Source organism: Chiloscyllium punctatum, chromosome 18, assembly GCF_047496795.1.
Source record: "Chiloscyllium punctatum isolate Juve2018m chromosome 18, sChiPun1.3, whole genome shotgun sequence".
Lineage (NCBI taxonomy): Eukaryota > Metazoa > Chordata > Chondrichthyes > Orectolobiformes > Hemiscylliidae > Chiloscyllium > Chiloscyllium punctatum.
In genome coordinates this window covers 25,018,427-25,042,991 of record NC_092756.1, presented here as the reverse complement: position 1 = coordinate 25,042,991, position 24,565 = coordinate 25,018,427, and the positions used below count along the sequence as shown (strand labels likewise).

General features: G+C 42.2%; 2 non-coding genes across 2 annotated transcripts; both read left to right on the top strand.

Annotated features, from left to right (window-relative positions):
* The first annotated feature begins 5,104 nt into the window (after positions 1-5,104).
* Positions 5,105-5,177, top strand: trnar-ucg (transfer RNA arginine (anticodon UCG)). Its single transcript has one exon. It is a non-coding gene; the product is annotated as a tRNA-Arg (tRNA).
* A 1,413-nt stretch (positions 5,178-6,590) lies between these two features.
* trnas-aga (transfer RNA serine (anticodon AGA)) lies at positions 6,591-6,674 on the top strand. Its single transcript has one exon. It is a non-coding gene; the product is annotated as a tRNA-Ser (tRNA).
* Positions 6,675-24,565: the final 17,891 nt, after the last annotated feature.

Here is a 24,565-nt window from a genome sequence, read left to right as displayed (position 1 = left end):
AACTGCCTCACATGTAGCATAGTCTGGGAGAGTGAAAGGAGCAGTTTCTGAGGGAATATATTTAATTGTGGAAAAGGAAATTATGATGCTATCAGACAGGAGTTGGGAAGTACAGACTGGGGGCAATTGTCCCACAGAAAGGGCACAGCAGACATGTGAAGACTATTTAAGGAGCAGTTGTTGCGGGTAATACACAAATTGTTCCTCTGAGGCAGATAAGAAGGGGTAAGATTAAGGAACCTGGGATGACAAGAACAGAGGAACGTCTCGTAAAAAGGAAGCAGGCAGCTTACGTAAGATGGATCTAGCACAGCTTTATAGGATTACAGGCTTGCTAGAAAGGAGATCAGAAAAGGACTGAGGCAAGCCATGATGGGGCACGAAAAAGGCTTGGCAAGAAGGATTCGGGAGAATCCAAAGGAATGTTTCTCATACGTGAGGAATAAGAGAATAATCAGGGAGAAGGTCAGGCCGATCAGGGATTGCGTACGAACTTATGCGTGGAGTCTGAGCAGATACGGCTAGACCTAAATGAGTTTATTGCTTCGATTTTCACCAAGGAAAGTGACCTTGTGAATGAAACGTAGAGGAGCTGGGCCAGATCAGTCTTGATCAGATCAAGATTGATCAAGTTGATGTACTCGCTATTTTGGAAAACATTAAGATGGATACGTCCCCAGGGCCAGACCAGATTTATCCAATACTGCTCCAGGAAGCAAGAAAGGAGGTTGCTAAGCTGATGGTGAGGATATTTCCCTCCTCACTCTTCACAGGAGTCGTCCCAGAGGATTGGAAGGAGGCGAATGTTGCTCCTTATTTCAAGAAGGGAAATAGGGAAATCCCTGGCAATTAGAGACCAGTCAGTCTTACGTCTGCGGGCAGCAAAGTTTGGAAAAAATTCTGAGGGATAGGATTTATGACTATTTGGCAAAGAATTGTGTGATTAAAGGCAGTCAGCATGGCTTCATGAAGGGCAGGTAATGCCTCACAAATCTTATTGATTTCTTTGAGGAGGTGACAAGACAGGTCGATGACAGCCGAGCAGCGGATGTGGTGCATGTGGACTTCAGCAAGGTATTTGATAGGGTTCTCCATGGAAGGTTCATTCATAAAGTCAGGAAGTATGGGATACAGAAAGATTTGGTTATCTGGATTCAGAATTGGCTGGTTGGCAGAAGACAGACAGTGGTTGTAGATGGAAAGTATTCTGCTTGGAGGACAGTGTTGAGAGGGATCTCACACGGCTGTGTTCTTGGGCCTCTGCTCTTTGTAGTTTTTATCAATGACTTGGGTGAGGAGGTTATGGTGTGGGTTAGTAACTTTGCTGATGACACAAAGGTTGGAGGTGACGTCGATAGTATAGAGGGCTACTGTAGGCTGCAGCGCGACACAGACAGGATGCAGACCTGGGCTGAGAAATGGCAGATGGAGTTCAACCGAGATAAATGCAAAGTAATGCATTTTGGTAGGTTAAATTCGAATCCTGAATATTACATTAAAGACAGGATTCTTGGCAGTGTGGAGGAACAAAGTGACCTGGGTGCGCAAGTACATTGATCCCTCAAAGTTGCCACCCAAGTGGATAGGGGGGTCAAGAAAGCATATGGTATTTTGGCTTTCATTAATAGTGGGATCGAGTTGAAGAGCCGTGAGGTTTTTCTGCAGATCTACAAGTCCTGGTGAGACCACACTTGGAATATTGTGTCCAGCTGTGAACGTCCTACTATTGGAAAGCTCACTGGCTTTGGAGAGGGTGCAAAGAAAGTTTACCAGGATGATGCCTGGATTGGGGAGCTTGCCTTATGAAGAAAGGTTGAAAGAACTTAGATCTTTCTCTCTGGAGACAAGGAGGAAAGAGGAGAGCTGATCAAGGTGTACAAAATAATGAGAGGAATAGATAGTGTCAATACCCAGAGACTTTTCCCCAGCGCAGGATTGACTAGTACGAGAAGTCATGGTCTGAAGATATTAGGAGGAAGGTAAAAGGGAGACGTCAGAGGTAGGTTCTTTACGCAGAGAGTTGTGAATGCATGGAATGCATTGCCAGCTCTGATGGTGGAAGCAAAGTCATTGGGGACATTTAAGTGACTGCTGGACATGCACATGGATAGCAGTGAGTTGAGGAGTGCGTAGGTTAAATTACTACATTTGACATTAGGATTAAATCTTGGGACAACATCATGGCCTAAAAGGCCTGTTCTGTGCTGTTCTATGTTCCATTTAGTATATTTAAAACAGACACAGATAAGTTTTGATTGACAAGGGGATCAAAGGTTACTGAGAGGAAGCAGGAAAATGGGGTTGAAAATCTATCAGTCGTGATCAAATGGCGGAGCAGACTTGATGGTCCGAATGGCTTCATTTCTGCTCTTATAGATTTGTGGCCTTATAATATTTCTGTCCTGGATGGCACAGTGGCTCAGTGGTTTGCACTGGTGCCTCACAGCATCAGGAAACCTGGTTCGATCCTCTGGGTGTTCTAGTTTCCTGCCACAGTTCAAAGTTGTGCAGGTTAGGGGATTGTGATTGTGTTCAGGGATGTTGATGTTAGGTGCAATAGACAAAGGTCTATGTATAGTATTAGGGTAGAGAATGGGATTGGTTTGCATACTCTTTGGAGGGTCAGTATAAACCGGTTGGGCTGAAGGGCCTGTTTTCACACTTTAGGGATTCTAAGAAAATGAAAGAACATTGAGGAAAGAGGAAACCAGCCGGTGTAGCTTACAAGAACACTAACAGTAACTACAATGTATAAAAAAAAGTACAGGAAAAAATACCGCCTGTGAATGATAAAAGAAGGCAAGAATTATGGGAGACATTCATTTTCCTTCTTCCTCTCCCGTTTGAATTGTAAAGAAGCTTTGAAGAAAAACAATCGAAAAGTCATAAATGCCCCCATCGAACAACGTGCGCTGTATCTTGGTCATTGATTACTGTAGATTAGAATACTTACAATGTGCAAACAGGCCCTTCAGCCCAGCAACTCCAAACCGACCCGCCCGAGCCCAAATGCATTCCTCTCCTTTTACCCCGTCAATTTAGCACGGCCATTTCAACTGACAGGTACATTTTTGGACTGTGGGAGAAAACCAGAGCAAGCGCACACAGCCACGGGGAGAATGTGCAAACTCCACACATTCAGTTGTTTGAGGCGGGAATTGACCCTGACTCTGTGCCATTGTAAAACAGCATTTAACTCATCAAGTCAGCGGCAGCTTTCAATGAGATCACGGCTGATTTGGTCAATGCTCAAGGGTGCGGTGCTGTCTGTAGTCATGGCCGAGTGGTTAAGCAAATGCACTGCAGGAAGGTACAAATCAAGTTGATGTTAACAACGGCTCGGGGTATCTTTCTGTGTGTCTCCCTTTGTGGGTGAAAATGAGCAGGAGTTCCTCAAAAGAGTTACAAGTCGTTGTGGAAGTGTCGTGCTTCTGCCCCATCATTGTGCCATTTAAGAACACAGGATAAATTCAGTGATATTTGCCCTGGGAACATTAGAACACACGAGACTTTGGGCCAAATTTGGAAACTGCGACGAGAATAGATGGCTCTCTGATTAGCCGCAATGCACGCAAGCGGAATGGCCTTTTCCCACTTTGTAAATCTCCGAATACAAGTTGAAAATCATCTGCAACGAAAATGTTCATAAAGGGTGTTTTACTTACACCAAATACGATAGTATCTATCCCCTTGTCTTGTTATTTACTTGTGAGGATTCGGTACTCTCAGCACCGTGGCCCGGATCTTATTCCCGCTCATGGAATGGTTGTATTGTTCAGCAAACATATTGGTGTACCAGTACTTCTGCCGATTTTCCGATGCTAGCAGGTCATTGGTTTTGACCAAAACATTATGAAGGTTAACATAATACAAATAGCTGCAGTTGCTGGAAATCTGAGCCAAAAATGAAAATTGTTTGCGGAACGCAGAAAGACTGGCAACAGAATCGTCGACGTTCCTGCTCATCGGATGCTGCTGTGCTTTTCCAGCATTTTCTGATCTAAAATCAGGTTTCCAGCATCTGCAGTCCTCACTTTTGCCGAGTTCCTTCAGTGTCGCTGGTTCCCAATTCAAGAACTCCATCTTTAGCGGTTTCATTTCTGTACCTCCATGCTGTGGAATTGAAGAGTGAAGAAAAGTAACTCACCCCCTCCATCTCTGGGGCATTTAGGTGCTGAAAGTGAATCGTATCACATTGAAGTATATCTACAAGCGACTTAATCTCTGTCTTTTATTGGGAACCATCTCTTTCATTGTAACCATCAGGAAAGACCATTTCATTCGCCAGAAAAAGAAATGAATATGTCACTAACCTTTGTTTGTTTCATGTTCAAGAATACTCAGATCAATAGCTCCCTTGATTACCTCTGCTGGTCATGTTCGCATAGAGGTCTAGCAAATTGTCAAGTGTGATTTTCCTTTCAATAAATAATTTTGACTCAATTTGACTGCAAATATCTTTTCCTAACTTTGTGCTTTCCTTCATTTAATATGGTGTCTCGCACCATAAAAATGACAGTAAAGGTATGAATGGAGATGGAAACATTTAACTCAAGGCAGCGGCAGCTTTCAATGAGATCACGGCTGATTTGGTCAATGCTCATGGGGGTGTGCTGTCTGTAGTCATGGTCGAGTGGTTAAGCAAATGCCCTGCAGGAAGGTTCAAATCAAGCTGATGCTAACAACGGCTCGTTTTGAGCCGCTAATTTACAGTGAAGTGGCGGCGCCAATAAAAGGTGTCACGCATCTCGTCTAATTCCACATCCTGAGCTCGAAATGACCGGATGTCTCTCGCTGTGTTTCGGTAGGGTCTTGCTTGGACGATACCATGACACGTTTTCACTGGAGTGGATCATGTAATCGTTTCGTGACTACGAATAAAACGATGGAAACTTCCAGCAGAGAATGAGGCGACCCTGAAGCAGGCAGCTGAGGACAAATGTTTCTCCTTTGCCAGTGAAAGGCACTGCTTCACAAATTGGAAACTTCGAAGTGAAGCAGTGTTGGTGATTATCTTCGCTGCTTGTTCACCTTTTTAATTCTGATTCCGTGAAAGTCCATAGCATTACATATCGACATTCTGCCAATGCACAGCTTGTCTCTTGGGCCACTGGCGTAATGGAAAACGCGTCTGATTTCGGATCAGACGATCGTAGGTTCGAGTCCTACCTGGCTCGAGGGGGGATGTCACACTTTAACTGTGGTACACGTTGATGCTCCCCTGTGAAGTTCTGTGTTTTTGCATTTGTCCTAATCTCCACTTCAAATTCCAGCTCACCACAATGGAGACCTCTGTCGGTTTGGGGGTATCTTTCTGTGTGTCTCCCTTCGTGGGTCAAAATGAGCATGAGTTCCTCAAAAGAGTTACCAGTCGTTGTGGAAGTGTCGTACATCTGCCCCATTATTGTGCCATTTAAGAACACAGCATAAAGTCATTGACATTTGCCCTGGGAACATTAGAATACACGAGACTTTGGGCCAAAGTTGGAAACTGCGAATAGAATTGATGGCTCTCTGATTAGCCACAATGCACACAGGCGGAATGGCCTTTTCCCACTTTGTAAATCTACGAATACAAGTTGAAAATAATCTGCAACGAAAATGTTCATAAAGGGTGTTTTATTTACACCAAATACGATAGTATCTATCCCCTTGTCTTGTTATTTACTTGTGAGGATTCGGTACTCTCAGCACCGTGGCCCGGATCTTATTCCCGCTCATGGAATGGTTGTATTGTTCAGCAAACATATTGGTGTACCAGTACTTCTGCCGATTTTCCGATGCTAGCAGGTCATTGGTTTTGACCAAAACATTATGAAGGTTAACATAATACAAATAGCTGCAGTTGCTGGAAATCTGAGCCAAAAATGAAAATTGTTTGCGGAACGCAGAAAGACTGGCAACAAAAACGTCGACTTTCCTGCTCATCGGATGCGGTCTGACCTGCTTTGCTTTTCCAGCATTTTCTGATCTAAAATCAGGTTTCCAGTATCTGCAGTCCTCACTTTTGCCTAGTACCTTCAGTGTCGCTGGTTCCCAATTCAAGAACTCCATCGTTTGCGGTTTCATGTCTGTATCTCCATGCTGTGGAGTTGAAGAGTGAAGAAACGTAACGCACCCCCCTCCATCTCTGGGGTAATTAGGGGCGGAAAGTGAATCTTATCACATTGAAGTATATCTACATGCGTCTTAATCTCTGTCTTTTATTGGGAACCATCTCTTTCATTGTAACCATCAGGAAATACCATTTCGTTCGCCAGAAAAAGAAATGAATATGTCACTAACCTTTGTTTGTTTCATGTCCAAGAATACTCAGATCAATAGCTCCCTTGATTACCTCTGCTGGTCATGTTCGCAAAGAGATCTAGCAAATTGTCAAGTGTGATTTTCCTTTCAATAAATAATTATGACTCTATTTGACTGCAAATATCTTTTCCTAACTTTGTGCTTTTCATCTTTTACATTGGTGTCTCGCACCTTACGAATGACAGCAAAGGTATGAAAGGAGATGGAAGCATTTAACTGAAGTCAGCGGCAGCTTTCAATGAGATCACGGCTGATTTGCTCAATGCTCAAGGGTCCAGCCCTCTGTATAGTCATGGCCGAGTGGTTAAGGCGATGGATTAGAAATCCATTGGGGTTTCCCCACGTAGGCTTAAATCCTGCTGAATACATTATGAATGCTTTCATGCTGGAACAATTCAAAGTTCCGAAAGCCTGTTTTGCCAACCAGGCCTGTAATTTGATTAGACTTAGGAAACTCGAGTTCTTCATCAGAAGTGTTCCACACATAAAACATTATCTCTGTTTCTCTTTCCAGATACATTGCCCGACACATCGGGTTTCTGCAGTTGTTATTGAACGTCCTGAGCAGAAGTGCTGCTTTTCATTAGATTCCTTTAATCCCTGTCCTCTGTTCTCTGACTCTGGTCAGTGGCAACACTTCTTCCTGCGCGTCAGAGTGCTCATTCCCCACCGCTCCCTCTCCCATCATTACAAACAACAGCAGGAAATTGCCACTTATCCATTTTTGTTCCAAAGTGAAACTCACCAGCCTAGCAACTCCCTCCACCAAACGGAACTTCTCATCCCTGGACATGGTGCAAGCCAGAGGATTGTGAAGAGAAACTGTGAACATATTGTCAGTTGGCAGTTGGAAAAATGTTTAGGAAGCAAACCATATAATTTAGGCCCCAGCTTTGGAAATCTTGAGAAACACTTTGGGAAATGGGATCAGAGGAGAATGAAGAAGTGTGAACTGTCGGCCCGAGTAGAGGAAGGGACATTGACTCTGATGTTCTCGGGACAGGAACTGATCTGAGATATTGAAAGAATTCTCGCTCCTGTACGTGAGGAATACAAGCTTCATCTGGACTCTGGGACAATGAAACACTCTGGAACACTCAAGACAATATCCAAATATTGACTGGGATCACTACAGTACGAGTACTATAGATGGGTCAGGTTTTGTCCTGTGTGTGCAGGAGGGCTTCCTGACACAGTATGTAGACATGCCTTCAAGGGAAGAAGCCACTTTCAACTGAGTACTGGGTAACGAGCTTGGCCAGGTTTTAGATTTGGAAGTAGGTGAGCACTTTGGAGAAAGCGATCACATTTTTCTCAGGTTTACTTTCGTGATGGAAAGGGATAGTTGTACTCCACGGAGCAAGAGTTTCAGCTGGTGGAAGGGAAATCACGATGCAATGTGGTAAGATTTAGGAAGCGTAGAATCGGGTAGGAAACTGCAGGGGGTGAGCACATTAAAATGTGGAGCTTATTCAAGGAAAAGCTCCTGTGTGTCCTAGATAAGTATGTACCTGTCAGGCAGGGAGGAAGATATAGAACGCGTGAGCGGTGGTTTACTAAGGAAGTGGAATGCCTGGTGAAGAAGGACAAAAGTCTTATGTTTTGACAAAACGTGAAAACTCAGTTAGAGCGCTCGAGGGTTCCAACGATATCAGGAAAGACCGAAAAAGAGAGCTGAGAAGAGCCATGAGGAGACATGAGAAGTTGTTGGCAGATAGGATCAGGGTTAAATCTAAGGCTTTCCATAGGTATGTCAGGAATAAAAGAATGACGAGAGTTAAATTTGGGACAATCAAGGATAATAGCGGGAAGTTTTGTATGGAGTCAGAGGAGATAGGGGAAGCACTAAATAAATATTTTTCGACAGTTTTCGCGATAGAAAATGAAAATGTTTGCGACGAAGATACATAGATACTTGTGTCTAGTGTAGTAGATACTGAGGTTCACAAGGATTAGGTGATAGAAATACTGAAGAGTGTGAAAACAGACAAGTCCCCTGGGCCGGATGGGATCTGTCCGAGTATCCTCTAGGAAGCAAGGGAAGAGATTGATGAGTCTTTGGAATTGATCGGCAAATCATCGTTGTCTACAGGAATAGTGCCTGTGGAATGAGCATAGCATATGTTGTTCCCTTGTTCAAATAGTTTCGTAGAGAGAACCCTGGTAATTACAGACCAGTGAGTCTCACTGCAGTTGTTGGTAACGTGTTGGAAAAGGTTATTATAGATAGGATTTATGACCATCTCGAAAAGAATAATCTGATCAGGGACAGTCAGCACGGTTTTTTGAAGGGTAGGCCTTGCCTGACGAATATTGTTGACTTTTTTGACAAAGTGACCAAACAGGTAGATGACAGTAAGCCGGTTAATGTGGTGTATATGGGTTTCAGCAAGTTGTTCGATAAGTTTCCCCACAATAGGCTATTATACAAAATGCGGAGGAATGTAACTGTGGGAGAGATTGCAGCTTTGATCAGTAATTGGCTTGCCAATAGAAAACGGTGTTGTAGTTGTTGGAACATGTTCTTCTTGGTGTCCAGTTCTTGGCGGCATACCACAAGGCTCGGTATTACGTCCACTGCTGTTACATGAGATCTAACCTTGCCAATCAGTCTCCCATGGGGAACATTATTGAACGCCGTACTGAAGACCGTATGGATCACATTTACTGCTCTGCCCTCATCAAGCTTCTTTGTTACTTCTTCAAAAAACTGAATCAAGTTTGTGAGACATGATTTCCCACGCACAACGCCATGTTAACAATCCTGAATCAGTCCTTGCCTTTCCAAATACATGTACATTCTGTTCCTCAGGATTCCCTCCAACAATTGGAGTATTCTTGGCAGATGCAGTTTCATGTAGGGAATGCGGTCATATACTTTGTTGGGAAGAATCAAAAGACACACTAGTGTTAAAATCGATAGAAACGCAAAAGAAGTGCGGTGCAGAGGAGTCTCAGTGTTCTTATACATGAAACGAACAAAGGTTAATCACATATTTATTTCTTGCTGGCAAGCAAAAGCCTTTTCTGATGCTCACAATTAAAGAGATGGTTTGCAAGAAAATCGGAAAATTAAGTCACCAGTAGAGTTATCAATTACCAAGATATCCCTCGTGATGTTTTATGGGACATGTGGGATTTTTTTGATTTTAGTTCTCCAAACTTTTTTACAATGGAACGAGAGTTTTAAATGGGAAGTTAAGATCACGCATGACTATTGCCATTTTTGTCACTCACACGCATTTTTTTCCCCCTTGTACGATTTATTTGGCTTTGTGGTTACTGCGAGTGGGCTTGTAAACTACACATGCTTGTGAGTTCATTCCTCACTGTTCCTCAACTCCAGCCAAACAGACTTTCCATCCTTATTTCCTGAATTAAGGTAATCACAAACCATTGCATAAATGTCATGAAAACTTTGGTATTTCACACGCCTCTGTATATCATCTTTCAATATTAATTGAGCCTTTTCTGTAGTGCAGTTGTGCATAAGAAGAGAAAAATAGAATAGAGAATGGTGGACCTCCGCTTCACACACCCGTTATTGAAGCGAAAATGCAGATTCCTGCCCATAATACGATCGTGGAACCATGTGACAAACCCTCAGAAAACACAGAATAAGTGCAGTGCCACAGGGCATGTCAGGGACAGCACCAGAAGGACAACAGAAATGCTGCTCTAAGCTCCTACTTTGGATGTATTTCTCAATGAGCAATAGAGTGTGACATGTGTTCCATCAGGAGTTACCTCACGCAAGGAAGTAACTAGTGCTGCAGACGGTCATATCATCCGAATTCCAAGCCCTGGGATCAGAGACATTCAATATTCTGTGCATAACTTCAAGGAACATCTGTCCGAGGCGTTTACAGTCCAGATGAAATTATGAATGCAGCTCTCTAGTTGTCAGCATCTTTCTCCTATGTCGTGTTTCATGCAGTCTCTCGTGGAATCTCTGCAACCACGTTTGACCTGCACATGATGGGTATTGGGCCTTGGTTTCTCGTGAGTTGTTGTCTGAGTGAGGCTCTCGGTTTCTGTGCTGTCATATGTCCGAGTGTTCGGAGGAGTCTGGATATCGTTTTCCAGAATTTGCTTTTAACACATGGAAGCATGATTTAAACATTACCTCATATCAAATCCTCGTTGCGAACTTTGTGTGCCATGCATTTGCGAATGAAGGTGGGTGGATATTGGTTCTTGGCAAAGAATTTGTGTGGGCGTCAGTCCAGCAGTCCCTAGTAGCAATACGTACAAACGGCAAGGGCCACACATTCGACTAGAATAGCACAACAATAATAGGACAGGGCAAGCAGAAGACAGCCAGACAATTCCTGGAAGCAGGGCCCTCATCCACGGATTCCATCCGTTGGACCCAACCTGCAATTCCAACAAACGGAAGCAGCGGGAATGAAACCAAATTAATTCGTACCAAAACATGAGAGCAGTGCTTCACAGGAACCTCTGCAGCACTGAGAATGTCACCCAGAAAGGGAGGAAAAGTCTGCAAACTATCTTCCTAGCGTCACCGAACATTTCAACAAGAACTCCAGAAGCATCCGAGCTTCACATCTTTCTGCTCCAAAACACTCCACTTTTCCACAACAGAGAATTGCACACTCAACTACCGCGTGTATGATAAGAATTGCAGCCCCTACACGACCAAGGGCGGCAGTAAGAGCGAGGGGAGACAGCTACCACTGTCATTCCACAGCTACAAACGCTCTCTTTGAAAGGTACATTATCGTATGAAAGTCGTGGCAGCAGTAGAATATGGGAACTAAACAGCCTGCGCTGTGTATTCATATTCTGGACAATGTGAGTTGTTCACAGTTTTCCCTGAAAGTGAGTGGACTTCGTTATTTCACCGCTGTTGTGAAGTCAGATCCTCCACTGAATCTGCTCCCTCGTTTTTTGTTGTTGTGGCTAAAAGGTGGGCAATCGCAACGTGAAACTTTGTTATATTTTTCTCATTTCCTTCATTACTGTCCTGGTGAGGCAGGCTGGAGATGGGCTCGCTCGATCAGATGGAGGCACCAGCGCATTGTTGACCTAATTTAATCGAGAATATAATTGGTAATATTCACATTGCATGCTACATTTTTCTGTTTTGTTTAATGTTAATTGAGAACTTTCTGTTACTTGGCAATGCACTAAATCTCCAGAATGTCGGGAAGCTCCGTTTAGAATTGCTTCGGTGTTATTTGTGTGAGCAGTTCTTGACATACACGTCTCGCACTGCCCCACAGACAGAAGTAATGAGTTTGCGTGTCTGATAATGACTCTGCCTTTTGAGTTTTGCACCTGGTCCACGTGAAGAGCTGCCAGTTTTTGGAGTCACTGGAGAGTTGTGAGGTTTTTTTTAGTTAACGAAATTATTTGATGGAGAACTTGGGAATGTATCAAGGAGAATGGTCATTGTCTGTAAATGTCTGGAAACATTCCTCTCTGTGTCATTTCAAAACATTACGCCTCAAGAAAAAAATAAAATTCAAACACGCTGACTTAGTAACAAACAGCATGCGTTTTGCAAGTGGTCTATTCAAACTGTTGTCAGGTACTGGAGTGTCACAGAATTGCCGAGCACGGAAACAAACCTTCCTATCCACCTTGCACCTGTTGAACAGATGACCGTAACTAATCTAAACATATTTGCCAATATTTGTCCCTTATCTCTCCGAACAATTACTGTCTGCATACCCATTTAGATGCCTTTGAAGTGTGGTGAGTGCATCAAACTCTGCTACTAAATGTGGCAATTTATTCCACACGCACAAAACAGTCTGTATTAAAAACAAGTGTCGCTCAAGTCCCTTTCAAATTTTACTGCTCTCACATTAAACCTATGCTATCTCACTGTAAACTCATGTGACTGCTGAAAAAGTGTAGATTGACTATGTTCTCTGCTCGTCTACCTCATGATTTTGTAAACTTTTCCAAGGACATCCCTCAGGCCTGAAGCTCCGGGGAAAACTGTCGAAGAATATTCAGCTTCTCAATAATGTCCAAAACGTGCAAACCTTTCAAATCGTTGTAAATATTTTTTTTAATTATGCTAAGGTATTCATAGAAAGTGTCAGGGGAAATTACCTGAAGTGAAGCGTTGCTGAAACATTAGTCTTGGCAGGGTTGGCGCTTAGTTATCCTCAGGGAACGTCGCCGAGTGGTTTAATGTTGGTAAAAACAATGAATGCAGATGCTGGAGACCAGATTCAGGATTAGTGGTGCTGAAGAGCGCAGCAGTACAGGCAGAATCCGAGGAGCAGTAAAATCAACGTTTCGGGAGAAACCCTGTATTCCTGATGAAGGGCTTTTGCATGAAACGTCGATTTTACTGCTCCTCGGATGCTGCCTGAACTGCTGTGCTCTTCCAGCACCAGTAATCCAGAGTCGTGTAATGTGCTGGGTTTAGAATCCAGTCTCTATTGCGTCGTGGGTTTGAAACCCAACTTTGCAATAGAACCACTGCAGGCAGCTTTTTATGACAGAACTGCACAGGTCCTGATATTGCTTTGTGGGTGTGTTTGTTACTCCTCGGGTCTCTCACCCTCTCTGCGATAAACACGGGAACACGAGCAACTGATTCTTAAAATAATGAGAACTACTGGTGTCCACATCCTCTCGATCACTGTGCGTTTGGATGTGTACACGCACAATTTTGCTGCCAGTTGCTGTGTCTCAAATGGTCAGAGCATTTGGCTGAAATGTTGGTTGTCCAAGCCCAAAAAGAGCACAGAGCCTCAAATATTTCACATCAAGTATTGAGATCGACCATGTACTGACAATACAACCACGAGAACTCATCCATGATTGACCCTGAGTCCGCAATGAGTGAGACGGTCACGTTCAGCAAAATATGACCCTACTCTCTACAAGCCCCTGCTGCCAACAGAAAGGGGCCACTGCAGATTCAACCAGCGGCTTCCTTCCCAGCCCTGGGACACAGCTCATGGAAACTTCTTCCTCAGGAACAGCTGTTACCCTGTGAAAGGGTAAAAAATTCTAAATCAAATTGGAAATGCCTTCAGAAGATTGTTCCTGTTTTTAAAACATTTTATAATCAGAATTTGTAGGGATGTAGAACAAAGAAAGTTTTGATTGTGAGGACTCTGTCTCTTCAGCAGATGGGATTCCCTACACTCTTATCAGAAATGATTTGGTTTCCCAAGGTATTTTCCCGATTGATTTGCAGTCTGCCAGAGTGTCTGGGAATCACTTCGGTGACCTAAGGATCAGGGTCAAAATATGAAAATAGTAACAGAGAATCGAAAATCCCGGGGCAAGGCCTAAATGAATTGTAATGGTCCGAAGGAATAAATCTGAGAATTGAAAGACTTGGATAATGTTATTTGCAATGGGGAGGAATGAACGAGATTTTTGAAAATTGCCGTGTCAGCTGAATTAAACTCAGTATGAAATGATAAATTAACCAACACCAATCCTGTCCTGGTACACTCAGTCGGTAGAGCTTGAGACCTTTAATCTCAATGGTGTTGTATCGAGACCCACGCAGGGCGCTGTTGTTTGTTAATAGGTTTGCCGCTCTCCATTAATGTTGCAAGAGCGAATTCGCTCGCTGAGGCAGGTTTCGTTGACACATGTTTTCCTCCGTTTTTTATTATCTCTTGGTTTCTGAGTGAAAACTGTCTCCACTGTACTGCAGGTGCAAGAGACAAGGTTATCAGTTCAGCCGAATATGCTATAAACAATATCCCTTCCAAAACGATGCAATATCGTTGGATTGTTGTTAATTTTACCCATTAATGTTTTATCACATCACCTTTTTGTTTTTCTACTCACTTTCTTAAGTTCAGCGCCACACTTTTTGTACTCTTCTTGATCCTCCACTGATCGGCTCACATTATACCTGCTTTCAGCTTTCATTTATATTTGTTATTCCATTTTGAAAATTTGTCGACATACCAGGGTCTCTGTGCTGGTTTTCCAAACTTTCAGCTTCGATGTAACATGTTGGGCCGACACTGACATCATTTCAATTTAAATCATATGATCCCATCTCACGCTGTTCTGCTGCAATGTTAAACAGATATAAATGCACTTTTGCCAGTTCCTGTCATTTTTAAAAAATAAAATCTGCTTCTACAATCCAAAAACATTTTATTTCTCTGCCCTTTTGATTTGTCTTTTCCTGGACAATTTTAAAATGTATGAGACATGGTTACTGGTCCTATAATGGTCTTCAAACTTGCCTAGAATAACTGACTGACTTCACTCCCCACAATGAGGTCCCAGTATTCTACCATCCCTTGTTGCGGCTTCCACATTTTAATATAAGAAACTCCCTGGAATAAATTTCAAACCATCTGGCTACTATTATGAAAGTTATCACGGCTCAATAAATGTTGGGAATTTAAATATCTCAGTATAATAATCATATTACTGTTTTACACACGTCAATGATTTGTGTTTATATCTGCTCCTGTATTTTCATTCATCTGGTGAGTAATAATATATCCCCAGCAGTTGTCTGACATCGGTTTAATCCTAAAGTCCAACCACAAAGCCTCGCTTGAAGATATTTCCAAGATATCATCCCTCCTTAAATTAGTAACTCCATGATTAATAAACAAAACCACCTCCACTTTTACCCTCTCTTCTGTCCTGGTTATGGTTCCTGTACAATAGAATACTGAGTTACGAGTCCTGCTCTGCCTCAGCCACACCTCTGATGGCAAAAATGTCACACCTCCACATCTCAAAGAACAAAGAACAAAGAAGAACAAAGAAAATTTACAGCCCAGGGACAGGCCCTTCGGTCATCCAAGCCTGAGTCGATCCAAATGTACTGTCCAAACCTGTCAGTCAATTCCTAAGCATCTGTATCCCTCTGCTCCCCACCTACTCAAGCATTTGTCCATACGCATCTTAAATGAAACTGCCATGCCTGACTCTGCCATCTCTGCTGGCAATGCCTTCCAAACGCCCACCATCCTCTGTGTGAAGTACTTCCCGCGTGAAACCCCCTTAAACTTTCTACCTTTAAGCTTGAAAGCGTGACCTCTAGTTATTGAATCCTTCACCCTAGGAGAATGCTTGTCTCTATCCATCCTGTCTTTGCTTTTCATGGTTTTGTTAACCTCAATCAGGTCCCCCCTCAACCTCCATTTTTTAAAATGAAAATAAGGTATCCGATTCAACCTTTCTTCATAGCTACACATTCCATACCAGGCAACATCCTCGTAAACCTTCTCTGCACCCACTCCAAGTCGTCCACATACTTTTGGTAATGTGGTGACCAGAACTGTACACAGGATTCTAAATGCGGCGGAACCAATGTGTTAGACAATTTTAACATAACGTGACAGCTCTTATCACTCAATACCACGTCCGAAGAAGGCAAGCATACCATATTACTTCTTGATCACTCTATCTGCTTGTGCAGCCACCTTCAGGGTACAATGGATCTGAACTCCCAGATCTCTCTTGTCATCGACATTTCGCAAAGCTCTTCCATTTACATTAAACTTCGCTCTAGAACTAGACCTCCCAAAATGCATCACCTCACATTTGGCCAGAGTTGAACTCCATCAGCCATTAATCCGCTCAAATCTCCAACTTATCTCTATTTTCCTGTATTTTCTGACAGTCCCCGTGTTTTCTGCTGCTCCACCGATCTTCGTGTCGTCTGCAAACTTATCAATCAGACCATCAATGCCCTCTTGCAAATCATTTATTTATATCACAAACAACAATGGCCCCAGCACTGATCCATGCGGAACACCATTGGTCGCCTTTCTCCATTTCGAGAAACTCCTTTCAACAACTAGTCTCTGTCTCCTATTGCTCAACCAGGTCTTAATTCACCTCGGTTGAAGACCGTGGGCACCACGTGACTTTACTTTCTTCATTAGTTTACCATGAGGAAACTTATCAACTTACTTACCAAAGTCCAAGTATATGACATAGACATAACATCCTTCATCTATGAACTTGGTCACTTCCACAAAGAATTCTAATAAGTTGGTAAGGCACGAACGCAAACGCACATAACCATGTTGCCTTCACTGTTAAGACCATTATCTACCAAATAGAAATACATCCTATCCCTCCGTAACTTCTCCACCAACTTTTCCACCAGTGACGTCAGGCACACGGTTCTGTAGTTACCTGAAATATCCTGAGAACCCTTCTTGAACAGGGGAACAACATGAATAATGTTTCAGTCCTCCGGCGATTCACCTGTGTTTAACTAAGCGACAAAGATCTTTCTCAGAACCCCTGCTATTTCCTCTCTCACCTCCATCTGCAACTTGGGATTGATTCCATCCAGTGCTGGGGATTTGTCCACCTTAATATCATTTAGCGTACCCAACACATCCTCTCTCCTTATGTCACTCATGATACCAGTACTTTATAAGATTTGTAATGTTGCTTTCTTCAACAACCCTCCCAAGCAATGCATTCTGGATACATACCATCCTCTTTGTTGAAAGCAGATTCCACAAATACTTTCACAATACCTTGTATTTCACTTTAATCGTTTGTCCACTGGTTTTTAACTCATTTACTAAGGGGAAGAACTACTGTCTGTTCACTCTGTCCGTACCACTCACGACCTCTGTCAAGTTCATTCTTCAATCTTCTCTGCTCGAAAAGCAAATCTAGCTTATCTTCATTGTTGAGTACTCGCTTGTCTTTTTTTTTATTCCAAAGTACAGCATTCACATATTCCAGCGTTAAGATTTTTTGGGGGTAATTGATCTGGCCATTTGAGCAATCTGTTTGTACCCTCCGGTAACCTAACACGGTCCTCCTGGTTGTGAACGACCAGCTAAGCATTGTGTCAACTATAGCATTGTTTATCATTCTACAACACCCTCTCCATCGCACACATTCTAACCATCAACATTTATGAATATCAGAAACAAAACTTGATTTTCTTCCTGTTCTACACAAGTTGTTACAGAGGAAGAAGTCAGAATACCATTCTCCTGATTTTTTTTCACCATTCGTAAATTTGTAGCGTGATGCCTTTGAGGGTTTCTATGAGGGAGTTACAAATAGTGTTTTGGACATGGAGCTGAATTCTGCCTTTATACTCTGCTCCGCGGTGGCACAGTGGTAAGCACGGCTGCCTCAAAGCACCAGAGAACCGTGCTGAAATTCACCATTTCAGGTTACTGTCTGTGTGGAGTTTGCACATTCTCCCCGTGTCTGCGTGGGTTTCCTCCGGGTGCCCCGGTTTCCTCCCACAGTCCAAAAATATACAGGTTAGGTGAATTGGCCATGCTATATTGCCCGTAGTGTTAGGTGAAGGGATAAAATGTAAGGGAAATGGGTCTGGGTGGGATGCTCTTCGGCGGTCGTTTTGCACTTGTTGGGATGAAGGGCCTGTTTCCACACTGTAAGTAATCTAATTTAATGTATTATGCATAAGGCTAGTACATCATCAATTTTAGACAAGCTCTTGGCACTGGTCATTGTAACATTTCCGTTTGATGCGCACCTGCAGCTTATTCTTTATGTCATTCACTGCACTAGTCAGATCTGAAGATCTTTTTGCGTCGACAGGATGGACACAGCCACTTTCATTAAGTTTACTTGAAACAGCTAGAGCGATGAGAATAGATTTTGCATTGACTTCTACAGTTAAACACTCGGTAAAAGATCAATTTTCTCGTTCTCATCCCTGGGTTAAGTTGGAAGCAAATTAATAGAAGAAACAACCACCGTTTTGAATATTGTTTTTAAAAATGACGTCATGTTGAAATAATGCATTGAGGAGAAAGGAAAATGTTGTGTGCACTTGGTAGACATACAGAAATGCAGAGTGAATGCACAATATGAACAAGAATGTAGTGTTAATTTTAAAAGTAGGTGAAATCTTTTCTTAATTTTCAAAGGAAACCAGACTCAAGATTTTCTGAACAGTGATATTTGTTCATCAATCTCACTTTTCCAAATACAGGCTTTTCTTTGCCACTGATGCTTTTTCAGTCATAATTATTCCTCGCCTTTCTACTCTTTCCTTTAACATACACTTCCCTTGTATTGTGCGGTTTGCTGCTACAGTCGCTTCCACTGACCATCTCCCTTAACACCTCCTGCACTGTATGTCACTCCACTTCGCCTATTATTCCCACTTTCCCTGACCATCACTTTCGCTTTTTGCTCTCACCTAGATGCTGAACGTTGCTGATTTCTGTGCTACTGCAGGTCATTAATGAATGATGAGTTTGGAATGATCAATTTCCAACAGCTACAGACAATAATATGTTTCCAACTACTTCTGCACCGTGAACTGAATAGTTTTGGCCAATACTGATACGAAATGGAGTTTCTTACCGACCCTCTTTCACAAAGCTAACCAAAGAATCTTATTGCCGATAAAAATATTCGGACAGAATTAAAAGCCCGTGCCCAATTTACTTCTGAAATTTTTGAGGACATTATTAAATGAAACAGCCATCTCATAGTTTGCTCTTTATTCTTTCAACGGAGCTTCCAGTGTAAGTTGAGGTGAGATCATAAGACATAGTAATGGAAGTAAGGCCATTCGGCCCATCGAGTCCACTCCACCAAAGACATAAGAGTAAACTCCCTTTCCATCGAAGCAGGACTTGATGGAAGTCATGGACCCTGACCAAATTATGACAAATCTGAATTAGAGAATATTCTGCACTAGGATTGCGAACAGTAAATAAAAACAACCTCAGCAAGTTATCTTCCAAGTTACATGTCATTCTGTCTCGGGACTAATTTGTTATGAATTCACTATCAGTTGTTAAAAACATCTCTAAATGTCCCTAAAAACAGTTGTGTGCGTATGTGCATCGTTCAGACAGCTCTCTGTCACCTTCTGCAAAATGATTCGGTTTAACAATTACAATCTCCCCATTCTAGTGCGTTCAATACTCATGGATGAATATGTCTTGTATAAATATACCAAGGTATTTTATGTTTCATAATGTTTGAGAACTTGCGAGATGAGTCCGAACTCAGTGACATCAGGAAAGGACATGACATTGAGGTAATATTCGGGGTTTTTACTTTAATCGATTAGCTTCAGAGGGTTGATTGTGCGACATCATGGCCACTGATTTCAACATTTTCATGGCAAGTTATGACAGTTTGTGACGTTAACGATATTGAGAAAATTGTCAAACACGTTTTTTTAAATTTTTTTACGTTCAAATTCTGTTACCAAATGCTTGATATTCAACTGAAATGGCAGCTTCATCATCTCCTTTTAGAACAGATATATGTCCAGCCCAAAAGAAAAAAGACACTTGAAAGCGCAGGAAACCATTTGCACATCTGTCAGCATCTCAGCAGCGAGAAACAGAATTTACGTTTTGAGACCAATATGAGCTTTTCAGAAAAGAGTCACATCAGACACAATATGCCAATTCTGTTTCACTCTTCGATCCTGAATCTTCTGATGAATTTCGCCAGCATTATGTGTTTGCATTTCAGATTTCCATGTTCCCCCGTATTTCTTGTCACAGTAACGCATTTGTGAGCGTGGCACGGTGGCTCAAGGGTTCACGCTGCTGTCGTATAACATTAAGGGCCTTGGTAAAATTATACCCTTATAGTCTAGTCCCTGTATTGAGCTTTCACATTCTTCCCTTGTTTGTAAGTGCTTCCTTTAGCTGCTTCTGATTCCTCCCACAGTCCAAACATGTAAAGTTTAAGATAATTGACCATGTTAAATTGCTCATCTGCAGCTACTTGAGTTGTCTATGAGAGTACAGGGATAGGGGAGGTGGCAGGAAAGCCTTAGGACATACATGGATAGGGTAGCAGGTGGTTCTGGGTGCAGTGCTCTTCAGAGGTAAGTGTAGGTTCGATGGACCGAATAACTCACTGTTACAATTTAGGATTCCAGGTGAAAATTACAACAAAGGTGGCAGTTACTGAGACCATCATCTCTGCACTAGCTCGGAATGAGTTATTTCTTGATGGTTGTTGTTCTGTATTCTCACATGACCCTGCGCATTGGGTTCTCTGTGTCTGTGTTTTTAATTCCGAATATCATGTATATATGCTCAACCTTATCGATTTGTATATCCAGTGATTTAAGTTTATACATAACATACTCTTCTCTCCTTTTCAACTTATCCTGTTTGGTTCGCATTGCATTCCGTTCTATCTGGCAGAAAGAGAGACGATGACTGAGGCAATATCTCCAGCCACTGTTCGCATTTCTTTCTGTCTCCGAGTTAATGGTATATACACTCTGTTCCTGACTCATGAATCCATGGTTTTTTAATGAACAAGATCTTTGTACATGCCACGTTTGACTTTGATCTGAAGTCAAGAAAAGTCAATTATTGTTTTATAACAAGTAATACAACAACAAGATGCTTGACTTTTTATTGAGAAAGTATCCTGACCAGCATTGTGGGTTGATATTACAACGTGGCCTTCTCAGGGCAGTGAGAGAACGTCGAGACAAATCCAAGATCCTTCTGTAATGCCAGGGCAACTCTGTCATTTGACAATCTTTTGGTTGGCATTTGTTGCAGCGCAGGAGAGAACAGCGCAGTAACAAAAACTTGGTTGTGTGATTTTTAGGGAGGCAAGCGGTTACAGCATTGTAAATGGACAACATTCTGAATCGTATCGCCTGCGAAAAGAAAACATCCATCATTTCTCCTCACCACTAACTTCGCTAGAGCAATCAGTGACAGGAGATTAAATCAATTCTTAGTGATGTTGACATCCAATCAAGTCCAGTTGTTAATGTGAGCTGGAATTTCTGTAGTGTAGTGGAACTGTTTGTTCAGAGACTGTGATTGATGTCAGCCTCCATGGATCCTAACTGTGTCACTGGAGGGTTTCTCTCTCCTATTAGTAAGGGACTTCTTTCAATGTGTTATGCCAGTGTAGAAAGAGATGCATCAACTCTGTCACGAACAGAGTTCAGCAGCTCCAGAGACAGGGCAAGGAGAGATCAGAATCTGAGAACATTCGACTGGAATATTCCAACAATCGATCAGAGTCTGAGAACAATGGACTGGAATGTTACAATTACGCACAGGCGTATATCCGAAGGTCTTTACTGGATACACAGAGCTAAGTCAGATTTACCAAGACTGATATATTCTGTACTCTTGATTATTCAGGCAGGTTATTATCCAGTCCTCGCTATTATTGGTATTCCTGGTAAGTCCCTGTAATTCTGCTCATTTATTAATTACAGAAACCATGTTGAAATTCGTTTTTTTTCTGTTTTGTATATCTGGTAAATAAATAAACTATTGTATTTAGTTTCATTATAAACTCCATTCATTATATGTATATTTCAGTACCTTTCCTCACAAATGTCTGAGAACAAGACAGCAAACACCTTTTTTATCTTGAACTGAATTATACCTTGAATTATCTTCCATCACCAAACCTGTCCACTACCTGTTCCTTAATACCCCGAATCTCCAACTCTGCATCAGTGCGGTTGCTGATTAAACCAGTATCTAAGCCAAGGTGAAGATCAGACTTTGCAGTTCCAGTTCTCTGCTGGTCACTGATCCAGTTACACATATTTCAATCACAAACTTGTTCTTGTCTCCAAATTCACTTCGTAATGGGGACAATGTGTCAGAGTAGGAAAGTCGCTGTTTGGATAATTCAGTGTCAGAGGACATTGCACAAAAGACCCTGTTTAAAAGCCTACCATAGCTGAAGCAGAACTTACATTCAAATAATAAGTACCGAAATTAAAAAAAAACAAATTTCACGAACTGTAACCATAAAATCAGCAGCATTTTGACTAATAACCTACTGTTTTACTGATATCCTTTGGTAATGAAATATAACATTGTTACTGAGTTTGTATTAAGAGTGATTCATACCCATCACAATGTGTTTGGTTCTATACACCCTTCTGGAACAGTCACGGTCAACGTAAATTAGTGATGGTCATCAAATGCTGCCATAGTCAGAGATGCTGAAATCCCGTAAAATAACAAAATAAAGGGTAAATCAAACAAAGAAAAATACTGGCGATCTGAAACAGAAATAAACAGAGTGCTGGGGAAATGGACAGGTTTTCCAACCTCTGTTGACAGATAAACAGAGTTTTGAGTACACTGATCACGGGTCAGGTCCAAAAGTCGCTGGGAAATTGTGTAATGTATGTTGGTGGAGTGGTCGAATGTATGAAGAAATAGAGAGAAAGAAAAAGGAATCAGCAAAGGAATTGTTGACAATCATCAGGGATGGAATTAAAATATGAGAATAATATCACTGATTTTTCACTTTTTCCCATATTCCTGAGTATCATGCCAAGGTCAGTATATGCCCCTCTTAAAAAGTGAGTTATCTTTCCTCTGTTTCTATTCCTTGAATGTGGTCATCGTCTTTTATTCACTAATGGTTCATCAGTGTTATTTCTGAGTCCGTATATGTTTCCTTTTCGCAGTTGCCCTTGATAAGGTGTTGGTGAGCTGCTTTCTTGAACCACTGCAGGCTGCCAGTGCTTAGGCAGGAATGTAAACTCATGAGAGGATGACATTTTTAACACTGAGCGGGTGTACCATGTACGTGGAGATTTGACTTATTCCTGTTATTGGAAAGTCAGAGGAAGTTCACTGGATGGTAATCTTGGATTTGTGTTGTCAGTTGCTCTGATTGTTCAGGGAGATCTGAGGGTCTTCTATCTCCACAATGGACAAGGTGCACACACTGCATTTACAAATTGTCTGGGTCTGCAGTGACGTCACAGCGAGGGCCAAGTCACTCCATTATCATTTTAGTTATTTCCCAATGTTGTGTCTTATCCAGGTCCAAAGTGAGAAGCCAGTTTATTTCAACAGTGTGGAGGTCACAGATCTTTGTAACCTCATTCAGTATATACTTCAATTTCATACCAGAGAGAAGACTGTACTGACAATACTCAACAAATGTTTTGGTTCTAGAACATTCCGGACATGTGTGGGTGATTTATCCAATATGCCACAGTGTCAACTTCTCACGTGTTCGCTACGTGACAGAGGCCATCTCTGTTCGAGGTAAAAATGTTGGTTGCGTCTCCACAGAGGAAGCAACAGAAAATCATTTGGAAGTTGGGTATAGGTTTCCTCGCTGAGCTGTAGATTTGGTATCCAAATGTTTCATTTCCTGGCGAGGTAACCTCATCAGTGGCGACATCCAAGCGAAGCGAAGCTATTGTCTCCTGCTTTCTGTTTATATGTTTGTCCGAGATGGGGTTCCTAGGTTTGTGGTAATGTCATTTCCTGTTCGTTTTCTGAGAGGTTGTTTGATGGTATCTAGATCTGTATGTTTGTTTATGGCGTTGTGGTTGGAGGGCCAGGCCTCTAGGAATTCTCTGGCACGTCTTTGCTTAGCCTGTCCCAGGATAGATGTGATCTCTCTGTCGAAATTGTGTTTTTTTTAATACGTGTGTAGGGCTACGATGGAGAGAGGGTCGTGTCTTTTTGTGGCGAGCTAGTGTTCGTGTATCCTGGTGGCTAACGTTCTTCCAGTTTGTCCTACGTAGTGTTTGTGGCAGTCCTTGCATTGAATTTTGTCGATGACGTTGGTTTCGTCCATGGGTTGGACTGGCTCTTTTAAATTTGTTAGCTTTTGTTTCAGAGTGTTGGTCAGTCTGTGTGCTATGAGCATTCCTAGATGTCATAGTAGCGTGACTGTCATTTCTGAGACTTCTTTGATGTGTGGTAAGGTGGTTAGGGTTTCTGGCTGTGTTTGGTCTGCTTGTCGTGGTTTATTCCTGAGGAATCTGCGGACTGTATTTTTTGAGTATCCGTTCTTCTTGAATAAGTTGCGTAGGTGATTCTCCTCTGTTTTCGGAAATTTGTGCTGCAGTATGTGGTGGCTCGTTGGAACAGTGTTCTGATACAGCTTCGTGTGTGTGTATTGGGATGGTTGCTGGTGGAGTTAAGTATTTGGTCAGTGTTTCTCGGTTTTCTGTATACAGGTTTGTAGTTCTCCGTTGTCCATTTTTTCGACTGTGACGACCAGGAATTCGGGTTTGTTGTCGGTTTCTTCCTCCTTGGTGAACTTTATGCCTGTGAGGGTGTTGTTGATGATGTTTCCTGTGTCTTCCTCTTGTTTCGTTTTGTGATGACAAAGGTGTCATCTCCGTAGCGGACCCAGATTTTTGGTTTGATGATTGGTAGGGCTGTCTGTTCTCGACTTTTGGAAACGTTAGAGAACAGGGTGATTGGCGAAAGTGAGGAACTTCCAAAAGCTAGAGTTATGAAAGTTTCTGTATTGGAATAGTTCGTTTTACTGAAGGTTGGTAAGCTGCTGGACAAGATGAATGATGAATCTAGAG